Source organism: Temnothorax curvispinosus, unplaced genomic scaffold, assembly GCF_003070985.1.
Source record: "Temnothorax curvispinosus isolate PA1 unplaced genomic scaffold, ASM307098v1 QBEX01016903.1, whole genome shotgun sequence".
In the NCBI taxonomy this organism is placed as follows: Eukaryota; Metazoa; Arthropoda; class Insecta; order Hymenoptera; family Formicidae; genus Temnothorax; species Temnothorax curvispinosus.
In genome coordinates this window covers 1-7,463 of record NW_020226683.1, presented here as the reverse complement: position 1 = coordinate 7,463, position 7,463 = coordinate 1, and positions in this window count along the sequence as shown.

Sequence of the window (7,463 nt, the reverse complement as noted above, 5' to 3'; positions counted from 1 at the left end):
GATCGGCACCGTGTGCAATCGACACCGTGTCCGATCGGGAAATATTGCTGTGTCCGATTTGTAATGTGCGCAATCGGGACTCACTCCGTCCTTATAGACAAACAGTTCCGGAAGAAGATGGACAAGAAATCGAAGAATGCGTGTTGGTCGGATATCAAAGCGAATCCACCAACTACATATTGTACGATCCTGAAACTGGGAAGGTGATCGTCTCACGTAACGTGACTTTCAACGAGGTCTCATCGTCGACGTCTTCGTCAAGTATAAGCTCTGGTATTCGACTTTCTCTGGAAAAGAGTATTCATGACAGAGACAGCGAAAGCGAGACTTCAGATCAGCCAGATGAAAATACTGAAAAGTCTGTTATCATACTAGATGAAGACGCAACCGAGCAGAGCGACACCGAGACTCGAACTCCAACCCGCATACTCAGAGAACGAAGTACTCTGAAGAAAACAAGAAGGTATGAGACAAATATAATACAATGTAATATACCTACCACGTTCCAGGATGCCACAACAGGACCTGAAGCAAGAGAATGGACTCGTGCCATAGAGGATGAGTTAGCAGCTCATAAAAAGAATAATACGTGGACGCTAGTACCCGAAAAGGCAAATTAACGTTGCATCGACTCAAAGTGGGTGTTCAAGGTATTACGAGATACAGATGGTTCCGTAAAAAGACATAAGGCGAGATTAGGTGCTCGAGGTTTTCAGCAAAAATACGGCACCGACTACATTAAAACTTTTGCTCCTGTAATGAGATATGACTCGTTGCGAGTTATATTATATCTGGTGACCCACCTCGATCTGGAAATGTCGCAGTTTGATATTAAGACGGCCTTTCTCTACGGTGACTTGAAAGAAACAATCTACATGAAGATTTCTGAAGGCTTGGAGGTCAACGTTAGTGACAACGTGGTGTGTAAGTTAAATAAATCATTGTACGGGCTGAAACAAGCCCCGTTGTTGGAACAAAAAGTTTAGTAATTTTTTGAAACGCTTCAATTTTCATGCGAGTCAAGCGGATAAATGTATCTATGTCAGTGTAATATGCGGTTACAAGGTTTACTTAACGGTATTTGTTGACGATGGCCTTGTTGCGAGTAAATAAAAAAAGTCTATTAATTTAGTTCTCAAGTATCTAAAGCAATCTTTCAAAATTACAGTAGGTGATGCGAGTATGTTTGTTGGCGTTCAGATAGAAAGAGATCGCGCTGCAAAAACAATGTTTTTACATCAGAGTTCGTATGTTAAAGACATTATAAACAAATTCAAGATGACCGACGCGAAGATTATAATAGTGTACCTACTGATCCAAATACTGCACTTAGTCAGGTCGAATCCGAAGAAAATAGCATCACGAATGTACCGTACCGAGAAGCCATATAGGGTCCTTAACGTTTCTCGCCTAGTTTCAAGGCCCGACATTAGTTACGCGGTCAATCTCGTGAGTAGATACTGTAATAAACACAATCACAGCCACTGGTTGGCCGTGAAAAGAATTTTCAAGTATTTAATCGGTACAGCCAACCATGACATATTGTACGAATGCGGTGGAAGTCAAGTAGATATGAACTTATGCGGTTATTCCGATGCGGATTTCGCCGGGGATGTGGACACGCGCAAGTCCACAACCGGGTATGCGTTTTGCATAAACAATTTGTTAGTAACTTGGTCATCTCAACGTCAAAAATTAGTGTCGCTCAGTACTACTGAGTCGGAGTACGTGGCTGCTGCGACAGCCTGTAAAGAACCCAGATAGCCAAATTCTGTGAGTTTGCTGCCATGTTGCCAACAAGCAGCTTGTCGTTAATGCAACTAATTTTGACAAACTCGGGACAAGGTGAGACAGCATTATGCTTGTCGGGTTGAACTCATATGAATTATATTTCTATTAACAGCAAATTGATTGCAACGTGACAGTATTAATTTGTGAGGGATTTGTGACAAATTCATATTGTCAACACTTTGTTAGCAACGAGATACAATTAAAAAACTTTATATTAATGACATATACATAATAACGGATAGAAATCATTATATATGTGTTGTTGCCGACATGTTTGGATCATGATGCTCAAGATGGAACGATGAATCATTTATTGCTGTCATGTTGCTACCATGTTGCAGACAACATAACGTACCAATATTGCGGACCGTTTGCTCTTGAAATTGCGTCAACTGATTGCATGTATAAGCAGTCATGTAGTTGTATTTGTAACGTGTTCTATTTCGATGTCAGCAAATTTACAGCAAATATATGAAAACACATGCAATGCATTAGTTTGCTCAATATGCTCTATCACGCTTGGCTATCTGGGAAGTCGTATGGCTCAGACAGCTGTTAACCGATCTAGGTTGTAATCCAAAGCATCCGACTACTTTATTCGTGGATAACCAAAAGTACAATTCGTTTAATACGTAATCCTGAGTTTTATAAAAGAACGAAACACATTGATGTAAAGTTTCATTTTATTAGAGAAAAAGTTGAAAATGAACAGGTTGATGTAAAATATATTCCCACGTATGAACAGCTGTCTGATCTATTTATCGAAGGTTTAACCAAAAATCGTTTTGAGTATTTGTGTTGCAAACTTCTCAGCAAACGCAAAAGGATTAAAAGATATTAAAATTTTTTAATACCTTTGAAACCCTTTTTTGGCGAAATTAGATGAAATTAGATGGGATTCGAAATGAGATGGTCCAATCCCATGGAATCCAAAAAAGAAATTTTTAATTCCATCCAATCCTATGGAATCCGTAAAGGTTATGGAATTGCATGGCATTAGATGGTTTAGGAAACGTCTCGCGCCTCCGTTGTTCGTCGGTGAGCTTTTGTGTATGCTTAAGGGCATTACACGCACTACTGCCGACGGGCAATTAGCCCGAAAATGAGATTTGTAAGATCTGTCAGGCCCCGTAGGGGGTCCCTTTACATAGCGGTCGAGACGAAACTTTAAACTCGAGAAGATGCCCCGGCGATGCGACGCCTAGCGGCGTCGACGCGAACTGCCGGTAATGCAGATACCGCGCGGGCGTGTACTATTGGTGGCGCGTACCGCCACAGAGTTCAACACGGACACTTTTCAATCCCTATCCTGGCATTCAATGGTATTCATTTTATTGTCAGAATAGACGGAATTCAATGGAATTCAATATGGAAATTTTTAATTCCTAGTTTGGCATTCAATGGTATTCATTTCGTTAACGAAATCAATGGTATTCAATGGAATTCATCACGAAACTTTCCAATCCCTAACCTGGCATTCAGTGATATAATATTTTTGTGTCGGAATTGGATGGAATTCAAAAAAGACAAATTCTTTCCAAAATAAGAAATTCCATGATATTGAAACTATTTCAATCCCTTTTTGGGACAGAATGGAATTCGGAAAGTCCTTAATTAAATTCCTGGCAATCCCGTTTTAATTATTTTCAATCTTTTTTCGTTTGCTGGGTTAATATTCTTGATTGAAGCATGCAAACGGTGGAAGTATTGGAATATGATAATTTACCATGCTTCACTCTAATTCACGCGAATCAGAAGACAGAAGTTCCTGTCTTCATACGGCAGGTGTTAGCGGAATGCAGATTGAGCGCGATCGAGCGCGACTGCGTACATATATCGTTCAGCACCGTTCAGACGTGATACTGGTCACTGTACCGCTCGCATGTGCCATATATATATATACTGCTTATATTGTATTACTTTTCTGTTCTATTAAAACTTCTTTTTTTACACGCAATCACGTACTCTTATATCAAAACCCAACAGAATCCTTTAAATTTTTTTATGGGGTATGTTAAAAAACATTGTTTACAATAATATGTATCCACGCAGGAGAACACGAGGCAGCACATTTTGGATGCTTGTGCGAATATAACTTCAGAACAGATAGAAAGGGCAAGAGCATCATTTGTGTATCCGGTGTATCGCATTACAAAATGTATTGAAGTCGGAGGACATCATTTTGAAAACTTTCTTCAATAAATTTTTGTGTTGAAAACAGCATAAATGTTTGATTTTTTTATTTTCTTTAAACATACGTAATTTTCAAGGTCATTTAAAGGTTATGTTGTCAGGTTATTGAACTTTTCTCGATATAAGCTATAAAATCACGCAATCAAAAACATGTAATACCATTTAAAAATATTATCTTGATCTTCAAATCTTTGAAAAAAATAACTTTGAAAAAAACTTTTTTTGTCATTGTAATTGCGCCCCCTCGAATGGTGCAATTTTCCCCTTAGACATTTTTTTGTATCATCAAAAACAAATGAGATATTTGAGATGATCGATTTACGTGGACCACCCTGTATGTATATGTATAAGTATGTATACTTTCATAATTTTATTTGATCACATTGTTTAATTAGAAATTATCCATTGGATCTCTATTATCTCATGGATCTCACGTGGTCGATGAAGGATGATAAGGAAACTTTGGTAGGATTAGGCTGGAAGATGGCCAACACCCTCGGTACATTTACCACGAATTTTCGTCTCGGTTTTGGAAGCTATGCTGATAAGCCTCTGATGCCATACATCTTTCCAAAACACGAGGAAAATCCGTGTAAAAGCGAGAACGCCGTCTGCAAGCCGCTGTATTCCTTCTGGCATCATTTAGAACTCACTGACAACATACCAAGATTCATTCATGAAGTATGTCTTTTTTACATAAATTCTATACATATTTTTATACTAAAGTATTGTTTACCCACACAGCAAAATATACCTGAGATATAGCTAGCCCTATTCACTCCAACGTTTTTTCCGCCCCTTTAATCCTCCAACCATGCACTTTCAAGTTAGACGTGTTTTTCAAAATGTTAAGGGGATCCTATAGCGAAGGCCGAACTTCCTCGACGTCGGTAATGTCAACATTTCTAATCCTGTTTTCTATGTTATATATCTATGTCTGTCCTTGTCTAACCAGAGGCATCTGTCTTTGTTCGATTGCTGCGCCATCTCTCGCTACACGCAATACTGCTTATCCTGTCAACCTAATGTGCTTTTGCTTAATAAAACTTCATTTTACGGAATCTTTTTTTCTAGACGTTGAATCTTAGTTTTATTTACACGATATTGTTCCTACATGTTGTCCCTACGTCGCCTTGGTGTCAGGTTATATATACAGGGTGTCCAAAAAATCGCCTACTCCACTTTGGGAGGTGATTCGGGACCCAAAAACAAGCAAAAAAGTTCATACAAACATAGGTCCGGAAATGAGCCGTTTCCGAGTTATAGCCACTTTTATGTTCAAAAATCGTAATTTAGAATCCGCTTGGCATCCCTCTTTTTTAATTTTTTCTTAAATTAAAAATTTTTATTTTTAAATATTTTTAATTTTAATTTTTTTTTTTCAATTTTTCAATATTTGTAAATACGATTACATTATTTTTAAAAGAAATCAGTTGTTTTCACGGCTACTTGAAATCAGTTGTTTTCACGGCTATTCAAAATCAGTTGTTTTCACGGCTATTCAAAATCAGTTGTTTTCACGCCTATTCAAAATCAGTAAGTAAATCACGGCTTTTCAATAAGTTTCAAATTATTATTTAACAACACCTTACTTTTAGGTTGTATCTAATTTTTCCGTATTCATCAATGGATCGTTTAAGTTTTAATGAATTAGCTGATATGCATCTTATGTATGGTCTTGCTCAAAGTAATGCTGCCGAGGCAAAAAGATTAGACATCCAGTCTTTTCCAAATCGAGATGTACCGGGAATAGCGTCTTTTCGAAATGTAGACAGAAACTTGAGAAAATTTGGTAATTGTAATAAAAAAAAATTGAAAATAAAAATTTACGATTTTTGAACATAAAAGTGGCTATAACTTGGAAACGGCTCATTTCCGGACCTATGTTTGTATGAACTTTTTTGCTTGTTTTTGAGTCCCGAATCACCTCCCGAAGTGGAGTAGGCGATTTTTCGAACACCCTGTATAAACTGCAGTAATTTTATTATTGTCGTCAGATGACAGTTGTATGTGCCCAAATTAGTAAAATTTTTAATTTTTTTTGGTTCCCGATATGAAATCGTACAACGCGATGTAGATTTTTGTGCGTACTTTAATTCTAGACTTGCAATTCTGTAAAGCCAATTCAAAGATTCCTTAAAATGAAAAAATGTTGGTAACTACCGCCACTATAGGATCCCCTTAATAGCTTTTAAAAATTCCCCAAAAATTATTATATCTTTGTACCTTCGACTAAAAATCAATGTAAAGAAAATTTGGAAATCATTTATTTAAATATTTTTTTACAACAATTATATGTTGACAAACACACGTTACGACTCGTTTTACTTAAAAAATCATAACTCACGAACAAATTGACGAAGCTTAATGAACCAAAACGCAAATTAAAGCTAAAAGTAGTGCAAATGAGAAAAAAATGAGAAAATTATTAATTAAATAGGAATATTTAATTTCGTCGCCGCAAATTTGGTAATTTTTAAATGGTACAGAAGGACTTTAAGGACTTAAAGAATGCTAGAAAAAGAATTTTTAAATAAGAAAAGGCGAATTTGAAGTGTGACAGATATTTTTTATGTAAAAAAATTAATTTTTTTTTAATAATCGTAGCTCCTCTCCACCTTTTCCACCTGCCTCTGAGCCATAATAGACCTCTGTGGAATGTTAAATTTTTTTTTTAACGACAAAAATATTTTAAATACGATTAAATTATACACAAAAATACATTTTTATCGAAAAAAATGCTCATTTACCTTTCACACAACACTGACGTAATCCTCCAACCATGCACTTTCGTGTCCCACCGAGATTTTGATTGTTCGCCGTTTCGAGAGTAAATGAGCTAGGACTTTGAAATTTTTACCTGAGGTTCCTTGCCACAATAACTTTTTTCCGGCGTGAAGGGGATTCTCCCACGATCATTTGTTTTCCGGAAGAAACGACTGTTAGAAATTCGTTGGACACGAAAGGCATGGTTGGAGCGAATAGGGCTAGATATCTTTATGCCTACAATTTTAAGTCAAATCTGAGATATCTTATTTTCAGATATTTACAGAATATCTACAGGACATTATTACTCGATATCACATATCTTTGAAAAAGACATTTCTGCAACATTTGCATTCGAATATATGACCGATTCATAGTTATAGCTCTTATATCTTATAAAGATCAACTCAAGTTTATTCGTAGTCAATAAAACAATCCTAGAGGACTTTGACGCCGTATCGATTCGTCCCGGCAAAAGCCACACGCGCCAAAGGTAACGACCGCGGCGCGAAAGCAACTCGCCGCGAGGGGACTTATGCTAAGACTCCATAGACGCGGAAACGCCGTGCGGTAGAGTGCATTGACCAATCAGAAGGCTGCCGCAAGTCGCCTACGGCAAAATCAAAATTTGTGATTGGTCAACGCACTCTGCCGCATGGCGTTTCTGCGTCTATGGAGTCTTAGCATTAGAAAACTTTTGCTGGGGCTACGTC